Source organism: Theropithecus gelada, chromosome 12 (genome assembly GCF_003255815.1).
Source record: "Theropithecus gelada isolate Dixy chromosome 12, Tgel_1.0, whole genome shotgun sequence".
NCBI lineage: Eukaryota > Metazoa > Chordata > Mammalia > Primates > Cercopithecidae > Theropithecus > Theropithecus gelada.
Genome location: NC_037680.1, coordinates 111,834,028 through 111,861,442, shown reverse-complemented (window position 1 = coordinate 111,861,442; position 27,415 = coordinate 111,834,028).

The following is a 27,415-nucleotide window of genomic DNA, read 5'->3' as shown; positions in this document are numbered from 1 at the left end:
CCTTCCCAAATGCTGAGATTACAGGTTTGAGCCACCGTGCCTAGCACCCCTCCACTTTTAATAACAACTTTATTGATCTATAATTCACATACCATATGATTCATCCATTTAAAGCAGGGGTGTCCAATCTTTTGGCTTTTCTCGGCCACATAACAAGAATTGTCTTTGGTCATATATAAAATACACTGATAGTTGATGAGCTAAAAAAAACTCACAAAAAACTCACAATGTTTTAAGAAAGTTTAAAAATGTTGGGCTGCATTCAAAGCCAGCCTGGGCTGCATGTGGCCTGTGGGCTGTGGGTTGGACAAGCTTGATTTAAAGTGTAGTATTTAATTATTTTTAGTATATTCACACAATTGTGTAACCATCACTACAATCTAATTCTGGAACATTTTTATCACCTGCAAAAGAAACCCCATACCCCTTTATCAGTTCATTTCTCCCCAGTCTCCAACCCTAGGCAGCCACCGATCTACTTTCTCTCTCTATAGATTTGCTTATTATGGACATTTCAATAAATGGAATTATTTAAGATGTGGTCTTTTGTGACTTGCTTCTTTCATTTACCATAATGTTTTCAAGGTTCATCTACCTAGTAGTGTGTCAGCACTTCATTCCTTTTCTTTTTCAAGACGGAGTCTTGCTCTATCACCCAGGCTGGGGTGCAGTGGTGCAATCTCGGCTCACTGCAACCTCTGCCTCCCGGGTTCAAGCAATTCTCCTGCCTCAGCCTCCTGAGTAGCTGGGATTACAGGCATGCATCACCAGTCCTGGCTATTTTTTTTTATTTTTTATTTTTTTATTTTTAGTAGAGATAGGGTTTCACCATGTTGGCTGGGCTGGTCTTGAACTCTTGACCTCATGATCTGCCCACCTCAGTCTCTCAAATTGCTGGGATTACAGACATGAGCCATAGTTCCCGGTCAGCACTTTATTGCCAAATAATATTCCACTGAATGGATATACCACATTTTCTTAATCCGATCATAGGTTGGTGGACATTTGGATTGTTTTCACCTCTTGACTATTATGAGTAATGCTGCTCTGAACATCCATATACTAGTTTTTGTGTGGACATATGTTTGCCCTTCTCTTAGGTATGTTCTCAGGAGGAATTTCTGAGTCAAATAGTAACTCTACATTTAACTTTGTAAGAAATGTCCAAGCTGTTTTCCACAGCAGTGGCACTACTTTATATTTCCTCCAACAATATATGAGGGCTCCAATGTCTCCACATCTTCACCAAGGGTTGTTACTGTCTTTTTGATTATAACTGTCCAGTGGGTATAAGGTAGTATCTCATATTTGGTATACATTTTCTCAGTGACTAATGATATTGAACACTTTTGCGTATGTTCTTGGTCATTTACACCTCTTTTTAGAAGAATTTTCTATTCAAATCTTTGGCCTATTTTAAAATTGGGTTATTTTTCTTTTTATTGTGGAGTTGTAAAAGTTCTTTATGTATTTTGAATGAAACTCTAATCAGATATTGATTTGCAAATAGTTTCTCCCATTCCATTGTCTTCTCTCTTTCTTGATAGTGTCTTTTAAAAGACACAAGTTTTTCATGTTTGTGAAGTTCAATTTATCTAGCTTTTTGACCAGGAATGGTGGCTAATGCCTGTAATCCCAGCAGTTTGGGAGGCTGAGGTGGGTGGATCGTTGAAAGCCAAGAGTTTGAGACCAGTCTGGCCAATACAGCAAAACCCCATCTCTACTAAAAATATAAAAATTAGCCAGGCATGTTTACACGCACTTTAGTCTTAGCTACCTGGGAAGCTAAGGCATGTGAATCTCTTGAACCGGGGAGGTGGAAGTTGCAGTGAGTGGAGATCGTGCCACTGCATTCCAGCCTGGGTGACAGAATGTGTCTCCATCTGAAAAAAAAAATTACGTAGCTTTTCTTTGGTTGCTTGTGCTTTTGGTGTCTGATCTAGGAATGTTTGCCTAACTGAAGGTCATGAAGATTTACTCCTATTTATTTTATACATAATTTTAGCTCTTACATTTAAGTCTATGATTCATGTTGAGTTAATTTTTGTGTATGATGTAAGATAGAGGTCCAACTTCATTCTTTTTCGTGTAGATACCCAGTTATCCCTGCACCATTTGTTGAAAAGACAAGTCTTTCCCCATTGAATATCTTGGCATCCTTGTCTAAAATCAATGGACTATAGATGTAAAGGGTTATCTCCAGATACTCAATTCTATTTCACTGATCATTATGTCTGTCTTCACACTAATAACACACTATTTTGATAACTATCCCTTTGTGATAAGTTTTGAAAATGGGAAGTATGAGTCTTCCAACTTTGTTCTCATTTTTAAAGATAATTTTGGCTACTCTGGATCCTTGCATTTCCACGTGCATTTTAGGATCAGTTTTATTATTTCTGTGAAAAAGGAAGCTGAGATCTTGATAAGATTTGCATTGAATTTATAGATTGTTTTGGAGAGTATTTCCACTTAAACAATAATGGACATGGATTGGAAATGGAATTATTTTTCCATTTATTTAGGTCTTCTTTAATTTTTTTGCAATATTTTATAGTTTTTGGTGTTCAAGTCTTTCTCTTGTTTCGCTAAATTTTTTCCTGAACATGTTATTATTTTTATGCTGTTGTAAACGGAATTTTCTTCCAAAATTTCATATTGAGATTGTTCATTGTTTAGTGTAGAGAAATATAATTGATCTTTTCATATTGAACTTGTATCCTGAAACCTTGTTGAATTCATTTATTAATTCCATTCATTTATGGGGGGCAAATTCCTTAGAATTTTCTGTATACAAGATCATGCCATCTACAAATAGAGATTTTTACGTCTTTCCCAATCTGGATGACTTTTGTTTCCTTCTCTTGCCTAATTGCCCTGGCTACAACCTCCAATACAATGTTGAATAGAAGTGGCAAGAGCAGACGTCTTTGTCTTGTTCCTGATTTTATGGAATTTTTTCAGTCTTTGACTATAAGTATGATTACTAGTGTGTTTTTGTTTTTTTGTTTTTTTGGTTTCTTTTGTGACATAGTCTTGCTCAGTCGCCCAGGCTGGAGTGCGCTGGCGCAATCTCGGCTCACTGTAAGCTCCGCCTCCTGGGTTCACGCCATTCTCCTGCCTCAGCCTCCCAAGTAGCTGGGACTACAGGCACCCGTCACCACGCCCAGCTAATTTTTTGTATTTTTAGTAGAGACGGGGTTTCACCCTGTTAGCCAGGATGGTCTCGATCTCCTGACCTCGTGATCTGCCCGCCTCGGCCTCCCAAAGTGCTGGTATTACAGGCATGAGCCACTGCGCCTGGCCCGATTAGTAGTGTGTTTTAATAAATGCTCTTACATTGTTGTTTTCAGGAGACCTTAGTTTTTGGAGATATCCACTGAAATATTTACAAATTAGATAATGTGCTGTCTTAAATTTACTTTAAAATAATCCAACAAAAGGAAATGGGGGACATAGATAAAAAGGAGTTAGTTATATGTTGATAACTATTAAAGCTGGGTGATGAGAACCTGAGAGTGCATTCTACTCTAATGAACTCTAATTTTGTATATGCTTGAAAACTTCTATAATAAAACTTTAAAAAACCCCATCAGACACACATTCTCCACTCAGTCCCCAGGCCCCTACAGATAATTGACTGAAGGCTTTAGAATTGAATGGAGCCTCAGTTGGATATGATTACTCATTAAATGGTGTAACCAATGCCCTGCCCTAAGCTCCCATGCAGGAGAAAATCTGGCTGGAGTATACAGTCACCGTGTCTCAGCGCAGGCCTGGTCCCTTTATGAGACTGGGGTGCACAAATGATCAGGCCCTGGATGAGCAAAGTTTCAGTGAAAGAGTAGACAGTCTTAGTCCATCTTCCCTGGATGCAGGCTTTGGGTGGAGAAGAGTTGGGGTGGTCCCAGTATGTCTGGGAGGTAATCCTAGAAAACAGTAGTAAAGAGTGGGGAAGTGAAACGGGGAAGAGAGGAAGGAAATCCAATACAGAATGCATTATGAAACCAGTGACAGTGTGGGACACTGGGCCTTCGATGAGCTGGGGAACTCTCCGCAACGGTGTGGCATATGCATGCCTCAGAGGTATCCTAGCATAGGTGCTGGGACGTTTACACAGTAAATCCTGCCAGTCTTTGATGGAGGTTGCTCCCTGGGGGTTAGATTTTCTAGCAGAAAGCCCTCAGGCAAAGAGACGCAACTGCTGGGCTGGAAATCAGGTGGGCATTCATTGCAGTGTAAGGCCCATGGTCATATGGGGCTGGGGTGTATCACTACAGTGAGAGTATGCACCACACAGGATATCTGTCCTTAATGTATTTTCACCATAATCCTGTCCTGCAATTAACCTTGGGTGTCGTTTAAGCATTCACCCAGAAATTCACCTCTTTCCCAGGAAATGGAATAGAGAGTGACCTGATTAGCTGTTTACTTCAATTGCAGCTTTTCTTTCAAGGCCATTGATATGGTTTGGCTGTGTCCCCACCCAAATCCCATCTTGAATTGCGCTCCCATAATTCCCACGTGTTGTGGGAGGGACCCAGTGGGAGATAATTTGAATCATGGGGTCGGTTTCCCAGACACTGTTCTCATGGTAGTGAATAAGTTTCATGAGATCTGATGGTTTTATCAGGGGCTTCTGCTTTTGCATCTTCCTCATTTTTCCTCTTGCCGCCACCATGTAAGAAGTGCCTTTTGACTCCTGCCATGATTCTGAGGCCTCCCGAACCATGTGGAACTGTCAGTTCAATTCAACCTCTTTTTCTTCCCAGTCTTGGGTATGTTTTTATCAGCAGTGTGTAAACGGACTAATACAGTCATCCTGTAGAATCTCAGAGAAGCAATATTGAAAACGAAAGAAAATGAAGATGCAGTCTTTCAAGCTGTCACAGACATCTGTTATGCCCTCTTACTCTATGAAAGGCAGCAGAAGTGACTCATGTTTCTAGATGCCAAATGGAAGAATATTTCTGATATAACCTCTGGCTTCAATCATCCTTCCTTCTGGGAAATCTCATCTCCTTCAGTACCATCTTTTTGGGCTTGCCAGTAGCCCGTGAAAGCAATTAGGAAGTCTGTGTCAGGTTCTCCTGGTAGCCAAGATGTGACCCAGCTGCAGTGGTAGGCCGGCAAATGTTTAACAATAGTTCAACAGTGGACCAAAAACCCAAAGCCCCAATTTTAGCATTTGCTGATTTCGGTAGTGTAAGTGATTCCACTGTGGCTGATTTCAAGCTACCAGTGGTTTGCCAACTGGCTTGCAAAATTTCTGAAAATGTACTAATTGGCCCTCAGGAGCTGTTATAAGCTGGACCCAACACGCCACACCTCTCCTGGACCCCTGTGGTTTAGAGCCCAGTCTCCGCAAATCCTGCCCATGGCATCCACCGCAGGAACAACCCCAGCCCTGAAGGGACCGCAGGAAATCAGTGCTGGTCCAGACCCCTGAGGTGAGGAGATCAGCAGCTCACTGCAGCCCTGCACAGACGATTCATAGACCCTCGCTGGTTCTGAAAACCAATCTGGCGTGACAGATGAGGGTTGGAAAGAGGCTTGTTATGGACCAGCAGAGAATGCAGAAGTCCCAGCTCTGCAGACAGCCCCTCAGGCTAAAAGGCAGGTTACAGATCGTTCAGAATTCACGGTTGGAGTTTAGACTCCCACTGCTCCTTGTCCTGATCAGCACACTCTGTGGGAGGTCACTGAACCTCACCTAACTTCACCTGAGTTTGGTCGTCCTACAGTCACTCTTCATGAATCACTTTTCATTTTCTTTAATAGAGGCCAAATTAACTTCTGGGTACTGAACTAAGCCCAGTGTCTGGTGGGATGGGTAATGGAGCTAAAGAGAAGTGCCCCTTGGCCAGTGAGAGTGGCCCCTTGTGCCCAAGAAAACAAGAAGTTCAAACTCTAGAAAACCTCACGTTCAGCTGAGTTAAATTAGTTGATGATATTTAAATTAGCTAGCTATTTTTCTAAATTGGTGTTTCAGTGGAATTCCAGGAAAATGTAGATGGAAGGGAAAAAACAGAGTTAGGAGAGAGAAATTTAGGATAATTTGAGAATTTATTTTTGGAGAGTCACTAGAAACATTTTATAATTACAGAGCAATGCTCTTTATTTCAGCCTAAGTTTTCCAGGTAACCAACATATTTGCACCACAAGACAGTATCTGTTGCCCAGGCTGGAGTGCAGTGGCATGATCTTGGCTCACTGCAACCTCCGCCTCTGAGTTCAAGCGATTCTCCTGCCTCAGCCTCTTGAGTATCTGGCGTTACAGGCACCCACCACCACACCTGGCTAATTTTAGTATTTTTAGTAGAGATGGGGGTTTCACCGTATTGACCCGGCCAGTCTCGAACTCCTGACCTCAAGTGATCTGCCTGCCTCGGCCTCCCAAAGGGCTGTGATTACAGGAATGAGCCACCGCACCTGGCCTAGATCAGAGTATTATGTGCTTCTTTTGAATGCTAAAAGGACTTATTAATATCAGATGTAAAATCTTGGAAAGCTTCATTGTTCCTGGCTGAGGAAAGAGCACCTTGGCTAATCAAGCCACTTTCCCCCATTATGTTTCACTGCTGAAGTGGGAGCTTGTCATTTTATTAGCAGGCCTCCTCACCAGGAAGGAACAAGTCGCTCTGTTCATTTTTCATCTGTGATATGGCATTTCAGTGCTTACAGACTGGAACAAAACAATATGCAATAAAAGAGGGAAAGAAATTCTCTCCACTTAGCCTACAAAATTCCCGGAGATGACGGTTGTGCTGTTGATCTCAAATGACACATTATCAGATAAAGATGTGGTGTGTCAATACAGCCTGAAAGGATCATATTAAATCGATCTACTCAAACATTGACTTTCAATGCATTAAAGATCTTTTAAAAACACGGTCCTTCTTGCATGTGTGTTCTGCCTGATCAATTTTTGCATTATTGCTAACAAATGGAACCGGTCATCAATGATGAAAGACAATTAAAATCTTCTCATAAACATTAGCTGATGCATCCTCAAGTACATGTATATTGAGAGACTATTGAGAGAGGCAGAAAGACTATGGAGAGAGACAAAGAGTGAGGGAGAGATTGAGTCACTGAAGGTTTGGGAAAGAAAAATGCTGGAAGGGGGTGCTCTTTGGGGACAAGGACTTGGCAGTGGCGTGTGGTGGAATGTGGGTAGCAGTGGGTGTGGGGAAGCCTGGTCTTGTGGAATTGATTTCTTTGAAACTGGATTCTGCTCCCCAAAATGTTCCCTTTTATTTTCAGGTGTCTGGAGCAGGCCGGCAGCTGTGATCTGGGGAGAAGGTGGCATCGGGAAACAGCTTTTGAAGAGGGAGTGTTGAGATGTTGGAGCAGCCAGGGAGGGTGGACAGCCAGGTTTTCTGCCTCTCCTTCCCCCAGGTCTAGACCCGCCTTCCCCCAGATGTGGTCCGGGGCCACTCTCAAGCCTGTAACTGGTCTCCCTGTGGCTGCTCTTGCCTGTTCCCGTCAGTTCTCACCCAGCCCCCGAGGCAGCCAAGCACCTAAATCTGCCCACGTGCTGCCCTCAGAGCATTCCCACTGCACCTGGATGCAGTCCTGCCTGATGTCCCCTCCCATCTGCCACCTTCAGCTCATAGCCTGGCCCCATAGTCTCTTGTGGTCTCGTGCCTTTTCTGGCCCTTAAACGTGCTATTCCTTCCTATCTTCGAGACTTTTTTCATGACGTTTCCTCTGGAATGTTCCTCCTGTGGCTGTCTCTCTCCACATTCAATTTAAACGTTGTTCCTTTACAGAGGCTTCCAGAGAAATGGGTGCTGCCTATAATCCCCCATCTTAGGCCTCATTTTGTTCAAAACTCTGCACCCTTTGTCTGACCCATGGTGTGAGCCTGTTCACCTGCTTAGTTTTTATCTCACATTAGAACTGAAGTTTGGATGGGGCTGGGCAGTGGCTATCCTGTCCCATCCACGTCTATGGCACCTCACAAGGATCATTTTGAGACTCTGACAAAAGCTAAGAACTTCCTAGAGAAATGCACACACATTTCTAGATATAACAGCAGCAGTGCCATGGTTCCCCCGGTCAGCGACCATGTGAAGAACCACCACCACCCTAGAAGGTCTTTTCCAGCAAGACTGAAGACGGGCTGGATACAGAAATCGTTTTGCTCAGAGAAAATATAAACTGCCTTAAGGTCGAAAGAACTTCTTTTTTCTCCTCCTCCTCCTCCTCCTCCTTCTTTCTTTCTTTTTCTTTTTTTTGATGGAATCTCGCTCTGTTGCCCAGGCTGGAATGCAGTGGCACGATCTCAGCTCACTTCTCCTGCCACAGCCTCCTGAGTAGCTGGGACTACAGGTCCCCACCACCACGCCTGGCTAATTTTTTGTATTTTTAGTAGAGACGGGGTTTCACTGTGTTAGCCAGGATGGTCTCGATCTCCTGACTTTGTGATCCACCTGCCTCGGCCTCCCAAAGTGCTGGGATTACAAGCATGAGCCACTGCACCCAACCAAGAACTTCATTTTCTAGAGCAGAAGCCAGAGTGGCAGAAAACACATTTTTCCATTTTTAGGGGAGGGCCCTTTGGCTGCTCATGGAGATGGTCAGAGGTACAGGATGGACTTTGGCCGGTGTGCACTGGGGTGGTAACTGGGACAATAAGAACTGTGTGGCCTGCTCAGCATGGAAAGGTGCTAGGAGGGACTTTGGCCGGTGTGCACTGGGGTGGTAACTAGGACAATAAGAACTGTGTGGCCTGCTCAGTGTGGAAAGGTGCAAGGAAGCCTCCATGGGCCTCAGCATCTCAGGGTGTCCTTTCATGTTTTTTCCTTCACTGACTTTGTGAATTCCTTCATTTTGATGTTGATCTTTGCTAAAATTCTGCTTCCAGGGGAGAGCTGGGAGCTGGGGGAATAGGAATGGGCCTTGGTGGAGGAGGAGGGAGGAAGAGGAGGGAGGAGGAAGAGGGAGGAGGAGGGAGGAGGGCAGGGAAAGAAGAGGAGGTAGGAGAAGAAGAAGGGGAGGAGGAAGAAGGAGGAAGGGGAGGGGGAGGAGGGAGGAGAAGGGGGCGGAGGGATGAGGAGGGAAGAGGGGTGAGGGAGAGGGGGAAGGAAGGAGGAGGGAAAAGGAGGAGGAGAGAGGAGGAGGAGAGAGGAAGGGGAAGGAGGGAGGAGGAGGAAGTAGTAGGAGGGAACAGTATGAAGAGGGAGGAGGAGGGGAAGGAGGCAGGAGGATGAGGAGGGAGGAGGAGGGAGGAGGGGGGAGAAAGAGGGAGGAGAAGGGCGAGGAGGGAGAAGAGGGAGGAGGAAGAAGAGGAGGAGGGAGGAGAGGGAGGGAGGAGGAGGAGGGAGGAGGAAGAAGGAGGAGGATGAAGACAAAGGAGGAGGGAGGAGTGTGAGGAGGGAGGAGAGGAGGTGGGAGGAGGGATAAAGAGGAGGGAGAAGGGGGAGGAGGGATAAAGAGGAGGGAGAAGGAGGGAGGGGGAGAAGGGGGAAGGAGGAGGAGAGAGGAGGGAGAAGGAGGGAGGAGGACAGAAGAGGAGGAGGGAAGAGAAGGAGGGAGGATGAGGAGGAAGGAGGAAGAAGAAGGAGGAGGAGGTCTTCACACCCAGCACCTTTCTACCTGTGTTTGGGAACTTCACTCACTGTCCTCTGTGTCCTTTCTGGCTCCCCAGGACAGCTGCCGTGAGAGGACCCTATGACCCCACTGCTGCTGCTGTGGGCTGGATCATCAGTCACCTGCATCACTGGACCCAAGGTGGGCAAGAGTGCTTTGTGGGGCTTTGGAACTTGGAATTGAGAAAGTCAGCCTCCTTTAGGTGTCTGAAGCTTTAACACAAAACCGCGGTTTCCGCCACGTGGGCTAAGGAAGGGAAGGGAGCTGGGTGGGGTGGTGGGAGGGGAGAGAGGCTCCTGAGAGCACCCTGCCTCCGGCTTTCTTGAGATTCATTGATGCCTGAAGCCTAGATGGATTCTTACTGTTGAGTTATTGAGACACTTCATGATTCTTTAAATACGTCCCCCTTTTTGCTTATACTTGAGTTGGGTTTTTGTTATTTGTAACCCAAAGAATTTACACTGTTGCAACTTCAACGGATTCAGAGTCAGGTCTGCCCAGGGCATGACCCCAGCCCCATCGAGAGGAGCGCTGCCCATCAGGGCTCCTGAAAGCAGAGGCACCGTGGGGTGGATCTGTGAGGTCTCTGAACCACCGAGGGCGGGGCAAGAAAACTGGAGGCGCCAAAGGCCAGGAGTGGGTCAGCCGTCTTGCCTAAAAAGGAGGTCAGGAGAACACATCTCGGGGGACTTCAACCTGGGACACAGCCTTGAGACACTAGTGTTTCTGCTTTGGCACCAGAGTGTCTGATCAGCTACGGTCCCTCTGTGAGTCAAGGAGTCCCTGTGTGAGCTGCATTAAAGGAATTACGTTGCTTTACAGGACGAATGGTGTAGAATGATCAGCTAAGACCTACCTCTGATGAGTGTCCTTTGGATTCGTGGAGTTAGTTAAGGACTCAAGAATAGAACCAGGGGTAGTGACTACCAGAAAGCCTTAGCTACGAAATCAAAGTGAATAGAGTGCTAGGTGGGCATAATGTAGAGGGGGAAAAGTCAAGCTCACACCAGGAAAAAGGAATTACAATTTCAAAACATGGGAATACTTGTGGTCTCAGAGAGGAACGCGAAGCATGCCTGGCAGCAGGCCGAGCCCCACAGCCTTTCCTGGCATTGTGCCCTCTTCCCCACAAATCTCACTTGAACGACACCCAGGAGAGGTGTGAGAAGGGTAGGCTGCTCTTTTGTTGTTGTTGTTCTTTTTTGGAGATGGAGTCTCCCCCTGTTGCCCAGCCTGGAGTACAGTGGCGGGATCTTGGCTCACTGCAAGCTCCGCCTCCCGGGTTCACGCCATTCTCCTGCCTCAGCCTCCCCAGTAGCTGGGACTACAGGCGCCCGCCACCACGCCCGGCTAATTTTTTGCATTTTTAGTAGAGACGGGGTTTCACCGTGTTAGCCAGGATGGTCGCGATCTCCTGACCTTGTGATCCGCCTGCCTCGGCCTCCCAAAGTGCTGGGATTACAGGCGTGAGTCACTGTGCCCGACCGGCAGGCCACTCTTTAGGGGCAGCTGGTAGCTTGATGCATCCACATTTGATTTCCTTCTCCAAAGAGGCACCTTCATCTTGGGATGACTACATTTAAGAGTTGGCAGAGACCTAAGAGGTCATCTGGGGTCCTTTAGCAAGGATTCTAGAGTGGGCTTTCCTTGTTCCACAAGTTCCTGACATTGGACATGAAATGTCTGTGGAGCTCTAATTAGGCAAAAGGAGTCAGACTGCTGGGACCAAGGGAAAGCAAAAAGAGAAAGCAGGTAGGCTGTAAATCTGCCCTTCTTCATGGTCCAGGACACGTGACCCTACGGCACAAATAACACAGTTGTTTTCTGCTCCTAACTTATCACCAGACCCTTGGGTGATAGAAAAATGCAAGTTATAAGGCTAGGAGATCAAGACCAGTCTGACCAATATGGCAAAACCCCATCTCTACTAAAAATACAAAAAATTAGCTGGGCGTGTTGGTACATGCCTGCAATCCCAGCTACTTGGGAGGCTGAGGCAGGAGAATCACTTGAACCTGGGAGGTGGAGGTTGCAGTGAGTGGAGATCGCACCACTGCACTCCAGCCTGGGTGACAGAGTGTGAGTCTATTTAAAAAAAAAAAAAAGTGCAAGTTAGCTCACTGCAACCCTGATGTTACCAACACTGGACAAAGCCCTCCCCAGCACACAGCACAAGCACCAGCCTACAAAATCTCCAGCAAGGCTTTGTCTCTTTGCAGTCTGCTCCCCTCTTGCTAATTTGCCCCTTGTACCATTGCAGTGTATTTCTGTACTTACTTTTCCTAGTAAATCTCCTTTTTTTGTTTTTTGTTTTTTTTTTAAAGAGTCTTGCTGTGTCACCCAGGCTGGAGTGCAGTGGTGTGATCTCAGCTCACTGCAATCTCCACCTCCTGGGTTCAAGCAGTTCTTGTGCCTCAGCCTCCCAAGTAGTTGGGACTACAGGCGTGCACCACCAGGCCTGACTAATTTATGTATTTTTTAGTAGAGACAGGATTTCGCCATGTTGACCAGCCTGGTCTCGAACTTTTGGCCTCAACTGATCTGCCCACCTTGGCCTCAAATCTGCCTTTCTTTACCTACAAATGTCTTGGTAAATTTTTACTGCCTACACAATACTGACCTAACATAGTTGCTACCTGTGACAATGTTGTGTGTCACATTACTGGGGAAGAAGGTCTATGGCTTTCATCAGGTAGTCCCAGGACTTGTCACCTTCAGCTAGTTCAAATCCACTCTCCAAACCAGTCACTGGGGATGAAGAGAGAGAGACCTGAGGAGAGAAGTGTGGGTGAAGGTTCTGTGGGCGGGCGACAGCAAGGCCTGGATGAAGAACAAAATATACTAAGACCTGGATTGCTGTTTCCCCCGTTATTGTGTCTTTTGAATAATTCACTGGAAGGACCCCAAGGAAGCTTAATTTTGGAACTTAGAGAAGTGTGACAGATGTAAACCATGCTTTTCTTAACTGGGAATTAATAAGTAAACAGGAACTCCCCAGCTTCTAGAATGGAAGAGGATATTAGGATACTCCTGGTCATGACTTTGTATTTTAAAATACTACTTGCCAATGTTCTCAAAGTTTTGTATACATATTAACTCATTAATCTTCATATTTGTTCCATAAGACAGATTTTTGGTTTTTTAGTTTGAGAATTACACTTCTACTTCCACTAGCTTTAAGGCATCTTAAGTGTTAAAACTCATCGTGTAAAACAAGATACCTAAAAATAAATTTAAAAATATATCTAACAGGAGGAAAATAATCTGAGATGCTGAATTTGGCATTCAGATTCCTACTTGCAAAAGAAAAACAAAAGCAAAAGCAAAACCCACAGCTTTCATTTTCCATTTATGTACCCAAGAAAAACTAGCATTGTCCACATTGCCATAGAAGAAACACAGGAGCTTCTTTAACGTGTGTTCTTAGGTACATAACTTGGCACTTCTCCCTTGGTTTCCCTGGTCACAGAATGAAGGTAGAAATGAGTAATGCCCCTTCCCAGGGAGAGCAGGAAGCGCAGTAATTAGCATAGAAGAGGCTTCACCAGCAGGATACCATGCAGGCGAGCCCTCCCGAGAGATGAAGCAAAGTGAGGAAATTTTGTTCCAGGGTCATGAGAATGATTTTCAGTAGCTTCTTTCCATCTTCCCAGAGGCATCTGCAGAGATCAGCCCTCATCTGATCTCAATTTCTCATGAACTGCCCTTTCAGCTCCTCCTCCTATTGTGGTAAATGACTCCTCCTGATATGGTTGGGATACATGTCCTGTCCAAATCTCATGTTGAATTGTAATCCCCAGTGGTAGAGGTGGGGCCTAGTGGGAAGTGATTGGATTTTGGGGGTGGATTTCTCATGAATGGTTTTTCTTGGTACTGTCCTCATGATAGTGAGTTCTCACAAGATCTGATTGTTTTAAAATGTGTGGCATCTTCCTCCTCTCTCTTGCTCCTACTCCAGCATGTGATATGCCAGCTCCTCCTTCACCTTCTGCCGTGATTGTAAGTTTCCTGAGGCCGCCCCAGAAGCCAAGCAGGTGCCAGCATTATGCTTCTTGACAGCCTGCAGAACTGTGAGCCAATTAAACCTCTTTTCTTCATAAATTACCCAGTCTCAAGTGTTTCTTTATAGCAATGAGAGAAAGACCTAATACACCTCCCCAGTGCCCGAGCCCCCTCCTGTTTTGGTGCCTGAGTGCTGTGACCCCACACTGCAAACCTACCACATGTCAGTCATGGCCCTGGAAGATAACACAGATGTCTCATGTGGTCAGCATAAAAACTCTTTGAGGAAGTAATGCATAGTTATGTTGCCAATCAGGGAATTGATACCTAGCAACTCCCTTATTTCCTTTAATCTTCCCTCAATTCTTGCAACTCTATCTTCTCTAAGATCACCAATGACTGCAAAGTATGGTAGGAAACATGCCAAACTGATCAGTTAATTTTTATAAAATACATGTTTAGGTTTTCTGAATATACAAGTAATACACATCCTTTGAGAGGACATAAAAACTACAACAAGAATATAGATAATTATGAGAACACCTCTAATCACACCAGAGATGTAGTAACTCTGGAGGTGTGTTGCTTTAGTCTCCCTTCAAGAAAAATCTTGCCATTGAAGTGCAGTTAGCAGATGGACTCCAGCTGTCAGCATCTTCAAGACCCGCCTCAGTGTTGGAGAAGCCATATTCTTCCTGGATGGCCCACAGCCAATGATTGAGTATGCTGGGGATACCATGACTGATCAATTTCTGCCCAGTCTAAGACTATTCTAATGGGCAGTCTTCTCTTCAGAGTTCCCCTTGGGTTGGCAGGGGCCAGAAGACTTCACTACAGTGTGATGTTCCCTGTTCCATGGGAGGACCTGGGGACACACTGTTCACGAAGGCCATTGGGAACGTGTGGGTGGAGGGGCACCAGCATCACAGAAAATTAACTGATTACTTTTGGTAAAAATGGGAGTAACTCTAAAAAAGATTGTATTTCAGTAGAAAACTATAGTGCACCTGTTATCAAAGTATAGTCCTGCTCATTTTCTTTGAGGTTTTATCTCTCTGTGAATTTAACTAAATCTATTGGAAGCCAAAATAAAATTCTAAGGCCCCTCAGTCATCTGAGTGGACCCCTTGCCATGGCCAAGGGCATTCCAAGGTTGGTTCAGGCCATGACAGAAAAGGGGTGTTTAACCTGCCTCATTATACTCTCCTCCCTGCTGGAATTTGGGAAAAGCTGATCAGTATTAACATCAACACAGATCCTAAGTCTGATAAGGAACATTCACAATCTATTCTCTCCGAAGCCTGCTATCTGGAGGCTTCATCTGCATGATGAAACTTTGGTCTCCACAGCCCCTTATCATCATAACCCAGATATTCCTTTCTATTGATTCCAGGTCTTTGATAATAACTCTTTCAACCAATTGCCAATCTAACTGCCTTTCCAGATGGAAGCAATGTAAATCTTACAAGTATTTGATTGACGTCTCACGTCTCCCTAAAATGTATAAAACCAAGCTCTACCCTGACCACCTTGGGCACAGGTTCTCAGCATTTTCTGAGGGCTGTGTCACGGGCCGTTAGTCACTCATATTTGGCTCAGAATTTCAATTATTTTACAGAGTTTCACTCTTTTCATCAACATGGGAAACATTCAACTGCCGTCTTTATTCCACCATCTAAAGATGCTTCAATCTCAAATCTAAAATCTTGACTAGCTGCCTTTTGGCAGATAAGAAAGACCATAATTTGCTTCAAATGTTAACCTTTGTTTTTCTTTTGTTTTCGTAGAACAATACTTCGAATTCCGATCAAGCAATGCCATCTGAAATGAACAATTTAGCCTCAATAGTACTCCAAAACAGAAATTCTTGATACCTTAACAACTTAATAGGCAACAAGTTTGTGCTATGATGAAAAAAGTTGTTGCTATGTTAATAAATTAGAAATTGTTGCCCTATATCTAAAAGATCTTAATCAAAAAATATGAACTTTTTTCTTTTTTTAGATGGAGTCTTGCTCTGTTGCTCAGGCTAGAGTGCAGTGGTGCGGTCTCCACTCATTACAAACTCCGCCTTCCTGGTTCAAGGGATTCACCTGCCTCAGCCTCCCGAGTAGCTGGGATTACAGGCGCCCACCACTGCACCCAGCTAATTTTTGTATTTTTAGTAGAGATGGGGTTTCACTATGTTGGCCAGGCTGGTGTCGAACTACTGACCTCGTGATCCACCCGCCTTGGCCTCCCAAAGTGCTAGGATTACAGGCGTGGGCCACTGTGCCTGGCCGAATTTTTTTTCTTAATCAGAAAAGCATTGCCTCTTCTGCTGATTTATTCAACTGGTTAAATCTTGACTCCAGGAAATCTGCTCAGAGGAAGTTTTTCAGTCCTCCGCAATTATTCTCTGTATGGCTATTGGGTTTACCCCTGGTGTATCATATGCTCCCAAGGGTTTTAAATGCTCCCCAGTAGCCACTTGAACATCAAATGATTGCCATCCGGCTCAGACAACTTGAGGAAACCAACACCAATTATGTAATTCCTGGCAGTGAGATGACTTTGAACCCCAGCATATCTTTTGATAACAGTAACATCTTCCTGACTCTTCGTCCCAACAAGTGCATCAATAGTGCTAAGCGAGAGGAAAGCTGTGCCATTTGGTCACACTCTCGGCTTGCTGAAGGAAAGACCGAAGTGAGGAGAAATGTTAAAAGAAAAAAATTAAAATGAAGACTCACGCCTGAAAAATTTCTGAACAAACAAAATCAGGTAGGTCTTACAAATATCTTCAATTTTGCTTAAATTGCAAGCGTAAGTAAAACAAAACTTGCGTCATTTCTGATAAATGCTTGATTAGAACTAAAATATAACTGCAGCCAACTAATGTATGATAAACATCCAACTAACATATGATTTTGTGATTTTCCATCAAGATACTTAAAAAAAGGCAATTTTGTAATTGCAAACCCATCAAATAATTTCTTTATTTTGCTTCCATATTTACCCCATAAATACTTGCCCCAGGCAATTTGCCACTGGAACACTAAATCTTTTTCAGTCTGGTGTTCTCTAATTCAGGAATTGCTTCTTAAGTAAACTCTTCATGATTTTATTATGCCTCACATTTTTCTCAAATGCTTTCTGAGCTTAAAAATGATATCTAAATAAATAAAAGTAAAAAAAATTGTGACTATAAAAACTGCAGAATTCAAAAGGCAAACAACAGACGGGGGCAAAGTAGTTCTAACAAAGACTAAACATTTGTTTGCTGACACTGGGGCTGTGAATAATCTTTTCTATTTTCCATGTTTTCTGCAATATGGTTACACAACTCTTCCAAGACATTTATATATTCATTTAGAAAAAAGAGGAAAAAATAGCATTTTTAATTTTTCTGAAATAAACGTAACTTGTAAAACTGGCAGTTTAAGGAAGTATTGAGAGAAAGGACTTCAGAACACTAAATAAAAGAAAATCTATTTGAACACTATGTCTAAACTATATTCAAGTGAAATGAAAAGAACAATTTTAAGTTTTGAATTATTTCTTTTTTTCTTTTCTTTTTCTTTTTTTTTTTTTTTTTTTTTGGTGAGATGGAGTTTTGCTTTATTGTTCAGGCTGGAGTACAGTGGCATGATCTTGGCTCACTGCAACTTCCTACTCCCAGGTTCAAGCAATTCTCCTGCCTCAGCCTCCTGAGTAGCTGGGATTACAGGTGTGCACCACCACACCCAGCTAATTCTTGTATTTTCAGGAGAGATGGGGTTTTGTCATGTTGGCCAGGCTGGTCTCAAACTCCTGATCTCAGATGATCTGCCTGCCTTGGCCTCTCAAAGTGCTGGGATTACAGGTATGAGCCATGGTGGCTGGCCTGAATTACTTTTTTTTCTGTCTAGAAAGAAAGTGCTGCTGTCATGCACGTTGAATATGGGTTTACTTCTCTAAAAAACGTAAGAAGGAAAACTCTTTAAGTAGACACACAAACATTCCAAGAAGCTAAACATAGAAGTAGAGTTTTCATAGTCCTTTTGCTAAACAGATGGTAACCAGTGACTAGACAAGAAAATGGAAATTTTGATTTGACAAATGAACCAAAACAAAACCGCCATCCTTCCTCTAAGAGGCAGTGCTACTGGTTATGAGACACAAAGGGGTTGCATGGTAACCTGCAATTCCCGTTTCTCTCTGCTGCGTCTGCTGCGAATCTCTTTTCCCAGTTGTAACAAATGAGTAAATATTCCACCAGGGTGGATCATTAATTGAATTCCCTACTAGGCTGACTTCAGAAACTGGGAAGCCCTGAGCTGGGATTAGCAGCAGGGGTGCTTATGGTTTATGTGATTAAAATGATTTAGCCAGGTCTGGAAGAATGTCATTATGCTTCTTAGTGTCATTCAGGAGGTCTGCCAGGGACAGGGACAGGGAGGCTAACCTTGCAGTGATATGTTTCATTTGAACAATGACAAGGAACATGCAATGTAAGAAAAATGCTGTAAGTCACAGCAGACTGTGCACGCAGAGACTCAAAGCCTGTGGTTGGGAATTAGAATCGCATGCATTTGAAGAGGCTGGGTTGTTGATGCTAATGAATCCCTTTTCCAAGGAGGAGAATCATCTGGGGACTGCTTCAGCTCAACGGACCCACTGGCTTTCAGAAGAACCCTGACTTACTCTGTGCCAGCTTGCTACCTAGGCTGTCCTTGAAAACAGCAAAACAATTCTACTAGTCTCGTAGCTCGTGGGTATATCCCCTCCCGCAGCTCCATCAGACCCGTGCTGGGCATCTTATCCAATGTGCCTGACAGTGACAGGGCTCAAGGGAAACCAAAGAGGACAGGGAACAAATAAATCTCTTCCCTGATCAGCCCTCAGCCCTCAGCTGTCTTCCAATTTGGGTTTTCCCAATGGAAGAGCCTTCTTGTTCTGGTGGCTGTTCTGTGAGTTATCTTCTCTCTCATTAGGTTAGGCAGTGTATCTGGACCATCGCTACAGTGAGTGACACACGGTTATTAATTCACTGCTCATGTCCTGAACCAGAGTTTATCATGGTGGTTGCCAAATGGTGGCTTTCTGATTTCATGATTCCATGTACCCGTTTTAGTTGGTATTCCACTGTAAGAAGGAAATGTTTTTCTTTTTCCCTTTGTTTGTTTGTATCAGTATTTTGTCTCTATTTGTTTTGATGCTTAAATTGTCCCAGATTTGGCTAGTGGAACAGACAAGATGGCCTCATGTCCTTTGATATGTTTTCATCGTTCTTAGCACACATTCTTACCTCCAGGCCTCCAGGCACAGCAGGATGTGACAGGCTGTGTTGAAGTTTTCTACCTTCAGACCTGAAACCAGCCATTTCTCTAAGAAGCCCTGTTTTCTCTTCACCCCTCTATCCTCCCCTCCCTTCCGCTCCTCTCCTCTTTTTCCTTCCCCCCCTCTTTCTTTTTCTTTTTTTTTTTTAGTGTTTAGAAACCAAGATCTTGCTGGAAGGCTTGCTCGTTACCACTTGGTATCACTGTTCCTAGGCTCTCAGCAGAAGACAGAACAAAATAAATATTTATATCAATATCTATGAATCATCTATCTATTCAGCCATCTATCTACCTCCCTATTTATCTATTTTAAATATCATGTAACCTGATACCTCCAATACATGACTTCAGAGTTCACTCTAAACTTTCCCAATCTCCTTATTTATAATTTCCTTCTCAGAATTTGAGAAATACGTTTCCCAAGATGCACAATATATTGACTTATTTCCTCAATGCTAATGTATAGAGAGTAGTCTCCAAAGTGCTAACTCATACCACTGAGAAAAACTAACCTTCCAGCTAGAGTTCAGTATCTGTTTCCTCTTCTTTCTGTTGCCAGCCTAAGGACAGTTAAAGTACTGTGTTCACATGGTATTTGGGCGTGTCCTTTTTCCTCATCCTCCAGTGTGGTGGTGGTATTCATTTGAAATCACATAATAATGAGGTTGATTTGCTGCTGTTTGTATTTTATTGGTAGTTGTTTTCCCATTTCTAATGATTTTAAGCATATGAAACATTAATATGGTTTTAATAGTCAGAACTAAACTCAGGAAGGCCCACGCCCTTCCCTATCCTTTTCATCCCATTCTCTGGAGGTGACCAATGCCAACAGTTCCTGGTTCCTTACCGTGTTACTTTACACAAATGATCTAATACATATGTATTTTATTACCCCCTTTCCCTTGGCCTCTTTTAAACTTCACCTTTTTTTCTTAAATTTAATAATCCTTCTGGAAATCCTTCCAGCTCTTTGTATGGAAATCTTTGATTCTTTTGTACAGCCTCATGGTACTCTGCTATGTGGATGTACCACAGTTTATTAATCCACAGTCTTAGGTGTGGGCATCTAGGCTGTAATATTTGGCTATTACAAGCAGTGCTGTAAAGAATCATCTTGGCTTAGATTTATAGTTCAAAAGGTAAACACATTTGTAGTTTTGTTGGATGTTGCCAACTTCCCTTCCTTAAAGGTTGTACCAATTTTCGTTCTGATTACCAATATCAGAGAGAGCCTGTTTCCTCACAGTTTTGCCAATATAATGTGTTGTCATACTTGTAAATCTTTGCCACTCTGATGTATGAGGAATGGAAATCTTACTGTAGTCTTATTTATTTTTATTTTGGGGGCTGTATATATCTTCATTTATTTAGATCTTCAATTTCTTACAGCAACATTTTGTAGCTTGAAGCATAGAGGCTTTGCACATAATTTGTTAAACTTATTACTAAGCATTTATCTCTTCCTCTTTATGTCTTGCAAGATTTCCGCTTTTCTATTGATGAGCTGCAGGGTGTTAGCCACGTGCTTTGAAGAAAGTGGTTTGACAATTTCCTTTTTAGCCTTTGCATAGGTAATCAATTTGTTTTACTCCCCAATAAAAAAAAGTGGTTCCCACCCCTGCCCCCGGCAAATATTCGTTCTAGTGATGCATTTGGGATTATGGGATACCACTTCTAATTCTCTAACTGGCTACCTATCTCTTTCTAATTTATTTATTTATTTATTTATTTTTTATTTTATTTTATTTTTTTTAATTTTTATTTTATTTTTATTTTTATTTTTTATTATTATTATACTTTAAGTTCTAGGGTACATGTGCATAACGTGCAGGTTTGTTACATATGTATACTTGTGCCATGTTGGTCTACTGCACCCATCAACTCGTCATTTACATCAGGTATAACTCCCAATGCAATCCCTCCCCCCTCCCCCCTCCCCATGATAGGCCCCGGTGTGTGATGTTCCCCTTCCCGAGTCCAAGTGATCTCATTGTTCAGTCCTTAGTTCTCACTGTATGAATATTGCTGTTTTACCAAAATGTCGGATTTCTCCCTTTTCAGTCCCTTTAGACAACTTAAAAAAATCTCTAAATTTATCAGAAAAATCATTCCATGGGGCCCAGTGTCAATTCATGCTAGATTTTTATTGCTGCATTTCACTTACTGTTGTGTTGAATCTACAGATCAGCAGAGGAATAGTGGACATATTTATAACATAAAATCTTTAAATCTCTAAATGGTATTTCTCCTTTTTCTTAGGTATTCCTAAATATCTTTCTGTAGAGTTGCGACATTTTATGGCTGAATTTGGAGGTCATTAGGAACGTTTCCATGTTGAGCTTCCAATGCGTGGTTGTGATTATTTTTCCATTAGTTAAGGAGTTTTAATTATTTTTTATTTTCGAGGAAAATTTTGCTTTCTTTTTTAAGCTCTATTGAGGTATGTTTGACATAAAAATGCATATATTTAATGTAAACATTTTGATGAGTTTGGACATATGCATACACTTGCGATGCTGTATCAGTGTAGTTTTTTTTTTTTTTTTCAGATGGAGTCTCGCTCTGTTGCCCAGGCTGGAGGGCAGTGGTGTGATCTCTGCTCACTGCAGCCTCTGCCTTCCTAGTTCAAGCGATTCTCCTGCCTCAGCCTCCCAAGTAACTGGGATTACAAGTGCCCGCCACCACACCTGGCTAATTTTTGTATTTTTAGTAGAGACGGGGTTTCACCGTGTTGGCCAGGCTGGTCTCAAACTCCTGACCTCGTGATTTGCTCGCCTCAGCCTCCCAAAGTGTCAGTGTGGTTTTAATTTGCATTTCTCTTTTATAAGAATGAAAGCATTCTCATTTCTGTGGGTCATTTTTGTATCTTTTTGTAAATTGTATCTTTTGCCCATTTATCTATCAGGCTTTTGGTCACTTTCCTCTTAATTTTAAAGAATTATTTATATTAGGACTATTATACTTTGTCTTGATATACATTCTGAATATTTCCTACTAATTATCATTTATGTTTTGACTTTATGATGATTTTGCTGTGCAAAAGATTTTTTTATATTTATGGAGTCAAACACAACAATCTTTACTGTGATTGCTTTTACAATTTGTGTCATAGTTAGAAAGCCTTTCCCTATACTAAAGTTGAAGAATTCCCCATGTTTATATGTAATATGTGTGTAGCTTCAAGATTTGCATTGAGATCTCTGATCCATTTAGAGTTTCTTCTTGCATATGGTGTGAGGTATGGATCTAATTTGAACTTTTCCCAAGTGTCTCCCTCATTGCCGTAGTGCTGTTTATTTAAAAGTTCATTTTTACTCTGGTTTTTCCAAATACTATCTAACATACACTACATTTTCACATACACTTGGGTCTACTTCTGGACTTTTAGTTTGATTCCACCTGTCTGGCTGTTTATTCATGCCCCAGTCCTCCACTGTTTCACTTATGGAGGCCTTCTAGCATGTATTCACACCTGGAAGGGCAAGATCTCATCATGGTATTTTTCTTTATCCTTAGTTTCCTAGCTATTCTTGCATGTTTAATTTGCCACATGAACTTCAGTATCAACTTTCGTAGCTTCATAAAACCACCTATTGATATTTTAATTGGAAGTTTGTTAAATTTACCAGTTTAACTTGTGGGAGGACTGAGATCTTTATGCTTTGAATGATCTTACACAAAGCTCATCTTACCACCTGCTTCCTCAGACCCTCCTGGTAGCAGTGTGCTAGCTGGGAAGCAGAAGCTGAGACAGAATTAGGAGATTGAATTAGGGATGGAAGAGGTTATTGGGAGGTTCATGCTTGTGAAAGGCACCAAAAGTAATAATTTGACACTGTTGGATGAAGGGAAGTGGATGGCAATGATATTCTGAGCTACATTATAGCAGAAAGCCACCAGCAAATAAAAAGTTGATAAATCAGAGCTGAGTGGTATATGCATAATATTTAGACATAAGGGATAATCATCAGGGAGAAAACATTAAACAGTGCTGCCTCTGGAGCAAAGGTTGAGGAGGAAGGAATGAAGCAGGAATTTATTGCCTTTATTAAAACTCTTGCAGAAGTTTTTGGTTTGTTTAAACCAATGTGCTGGTTTTATTTTGTTAAACAATAAATCAGTTAAAGACATAAACTTGTATGCAGATTTATAATGATCATAAATTATCTCTTCATAGATAGATAACCCATTAAGGCCCAAGTGATAGCACTGCTGGGAGTAACCTCTAAAAATACAAGCAAAAATGCACCAACACTGACAAAGAGGGGAAGTGAAGGAAATGGTTAATTTGGAAGCTGGTTAAGAATACAATTTATTCCATGCATCAGTGTTCCAAAGTGAGAGGGGGATTTGTTAACCCCATCAGCTGGCTTCTTAATTAAATCCTTGCCTATCCAAGACCCATGGAGGCGTCAATTACCCTTATCCATGAAGTCATTCTCAGCACAAAAAAGATCCATTATTTAAATAACTCGCATCCTTCTTTGTGAAGGCGCTTTCTAGGCTGTCAGTGGATAAAACAACCAGTTAAAGGATAAAAAACCACACTTGCTCAAATGGCTGCTTTGTTTTTAATTGTTTTGCTGATTATTTTTGAATGGGATGGGTTATTTTGATGTCAGGTAGCTGTGGTCTCAGAATCCTTAAGTGGCTGGAAGTCGAGTGATGTCAGTGGAGCTTGGCAGCTGCAGCTGATGCTGTGGGAGTCAGATGCTCCCAGTTGGGGTGGCAACAGTCAAGGAGGCTCAGATTTAACCCAGAAAGACACTGTGTAGTGGTGACAAGGGCCAGCTAATTACTGTCTTCTTTCCTGGAAGTGTCAATCTTATAATTTACTCTAAGAACAATCTTCATATAGAGATGAGTTGGACATACTCATTTATATATTCAAAATATGTCTGGTAGATTTCAAGTTCCAGCATCATTCAATTTGCAGTGACCCCTGCAGTGCACATTGAAAAGGATCTGCCGTTGGTGTGTGGTAGGCAGGATAATGGCTCCCAGCTGTCCACAAGCTGGACCCTGTGACTACGTTACCTGACATAGCAAAAAGGACTTTGCAGACGTTCTTAAGGATAAGGACTTGGAGATGGGGAGATCTTTCTTGGATTATCCAGGTAGACCAATGTAATCACATGAGTCCTTAAAAGTGGGAGAGGAGGTAAAAGAGGTCAGAGAGATGGCAGCATGAGACAGACTCCACCCTCCGATGCTGAGCTGTAGGGGGTTATGTGCAGGGACCAGAGAGAGACCTCTGGATGAGAAAGGCAGCCACCAGCTAAGAACCAACAAGGAAATGGTGCCTTCAGACTTACAACAGCGTGGAATTCAATTCTGCCAATAGCTAGAGTAAGCAGGGAATTTCCCCTGGAGTCTCTAGATGGGAGCACAGCCCTGTCAACACCTAGATTTTAACCAGATGAGATCTGTATTAGACTTTAAACTCACAGAGCTGTAGCTAATACATTTATGTGGTTTACATTAGGTTTGTGGTAGTTATCTCAGTAATAGAAAATGAATACAGTCTAATAAAAAATAAAAAAGAAAAAAGAAAACGAATACAGCCAAGGCTGTGTTTTGAGTCAGATCAAATAAACCATGATTGATTAGTGATGTCTGCCAGGGGTACGGAACTGGAGTACTGCAGCACATGCCCTGGCCATTTGTCATCTGATGGAAAGTGTCCATCACTTGCCCAATGAAGAAATGAATGATGTAAAACAGTAAATGTGTTCCATAAATAAAAGAGGTGCCTAAGAGATAAGAGCTTAGCCCCCCAGACAACCTCCAGTCCAGGAGAACCAAGCCTTTTACCAAGGTTGGGGCAGTGGAGAGGGCAAAGGAGGAGAGGGAGAGGTTCAGTTTGAGAACAGTCTCCATGTCCCATACTAGAGACTAACAATCTTGATGTTAATGCCCAGAGTTTTTGCTAAGTAAAGGAAGGGGGGGTGGGGCTTTGTCATAGCAGTCCATTGCGAGAATTTGTTAAGGGGATCAGAAGGAAAAGAAGGGCAGTTGCTTCCACTAACCATAGTTTCAGTGAGCAAATACATGGAAGAGCAAAGGGACAATACGGCATAGCCCTAGCACAATGTCTTCACGCTGTCCTCCCGCGATTCCAGCTCTAGGTGGTCCCAGGCACCTAAACCTCTTCACTGGAAGCTGGAGGAATGGCTGGGATGGTTGTGGTTGGCTGGCAATAGGAAAAAAGCCTCCAGAATTCTATGAAATACCTACATAAAAACTGCAGATGAAAACATTTACCCCATCTACTTTCTTAACTTAGGATAGGTAGCAAACCAGGTGCAGCTGAGACCTTGATTACACAACTGCCTCAAACACACCTATTATTGTTCCCTAGCACAAGGTCCTGATGCCCTCTTCCCAGCCCACCTACACATCAGAAAGGCAAGCTTTCTCCTGGCCTATCTCTCCCAACTCCCCAAGTTCAGTATAGAAGTTCTGAGTGGAGGGTGGCCTCACAGATGAACCCTGTAGCCACCCGCCTCATTGCCAGGCAAGACTGCCCCTTGATTTACAAAATTGCAGATGAAGTCTACATTGATGCCTATAGGGATCAGTTCAGTTGCCCACTGAGGCAAGTGAGGAAACTGATTAATCATGTGTGCAAGCTTCCTGGTCACCAAAACACACCCATGAACGGGACCTAGTACAAGTAGGATAAAGTCTCAATAGAGTGAGTGTAGGGCAGGGTAGGCAGTGTTCAAAACCAAACTAAGGATATAGAAGAGTAAGTGGAGAAATTCTCTTACCACATAAAATATGAAAGATAAAAGGCCATGAAAATGTATCGAAGAAAAGATTGTAATAATATAAGGGAGAGACCCAGGAGCTGCAAAGTCCATGAAAAAAAGTCTCCAGTGAGAATTATTGAAAGAAACATCCCCCCGGTCATAGCCTGCATTTCCAGTGTAGAGAGACAATCCTACTTGATTTCAGTTAGTAGAAAAGAGATAGTTTAGAAGGAAAGAAATCAAATTTTCATTAAGCTTCTCAGTTGCAACACAAAATGAAAGGCCAGTGATTTTTACAAGGTTCTAAGGAAAAAATGGCGACCTTGCAATTTTATTCCCAGTCTAATTATTCTTTACGTGGAAGGCCCAGTTATTTTCAAATATTTAAGAGCTCAGAAAGTATTCCACAGTTATTCTCATAAGAAAAGATTATTCAAGGAGGTAGTAGAGCAGAATGAAAAATAAATCAGAATGAAAACCTCACAAAAGGGGAGATGGAATAGAAAAGAAACAGGATAAACAAGGAAACCCATCTAATTGTTAAATAAGTAACTTTCGATAATGTAGTGATACCATTAATACAGTTTTTAAGGAGGGGTTCTCAATAAAGAAAGATCAGTCTTGAAGGAAAAATCAGAGCATTTCCATGGAACCTGGGCCTAGGGCAGGCAAGGAGTATGGTAGGTGGAGAAAACAAGAAAATAAAAGAGTGACAAAGACCTTGTCTGGAAAAAAGAGGAGGCTATTGCTATTTGGTTCTTTATATCAAAAGAGAAAGATGGAATTTGTATACATACTTGTAAAAAAATTAAGTTATGAAAATAGATAGAGGACCTAGCGCTTTCATAAAGCTGTAGATAAAACTGGTCAAGTTCCATATCAAAACACTTTAGCAATTCAACAGTTAGAAAAGGAAAATAAGGCAATTTTTCAAAACCCAGAAAATAGGAAGCACACAAAAATACATCCATAGTAAATGCAAACTGGATAAATTGCCTTGTTGGAAGATAGTATTTCACACTGGGTTAAAAAAAATAAAAATTCAGCTCTATTTCATTCATAAGAGACCCACCAAAAGCACAAAGAAGTTACCAGTAAAGATGGGCAAAGATATATGAGCCAAAATGTACACATGGGTGTGCATATATACATACATATATATATGCACTCTACTTTGATACAGTCTACTTTGAATTTTAAGTATTGTGCAATACTGGCATCAAAATAAATTTAAGGCAAAAGTCATTAAAAGGATGGAAAGGGCTGGGCGCAGTGGCTCACACCTGTAATACCAGCACTTTGAGAGGCTGAGGTGGGTGAATTACGAGGTCAAGAGATCGAGACCATCCTGGCCAACAGGGTGAAACCCCGTCTCTACTAAAAAATACAAAAATTAGCTGGGTGTGGTGGAGCACGCCTGTGGTTCCGGCTACTCGGGAGGCTGAGACAGAAGAATCGCTTGAACCTGGGAGGCAGAGGTTGCAGTGAGCTGAGATTGTGCCACTGCACTCCAGCCTGGCAACAGAGTGAGACTTTGTCTCATAAAAAGAGAAAAAAAAAAAAAAAAAAGGATGGAAAGGGATTTTTATGTTAATAAAAGATGCAATTCAAAAACACTTTGCATATAAACTTTTATACTGATCATAGCTGTCTAATATAGAAAGTATAATGAGAATTAAAAGGAGAACCTGATGAAAGCTTATCATGTTAAAAGATAACACCACAGTCTCATGATCAGACACATCCAATAGAAAAAATGGT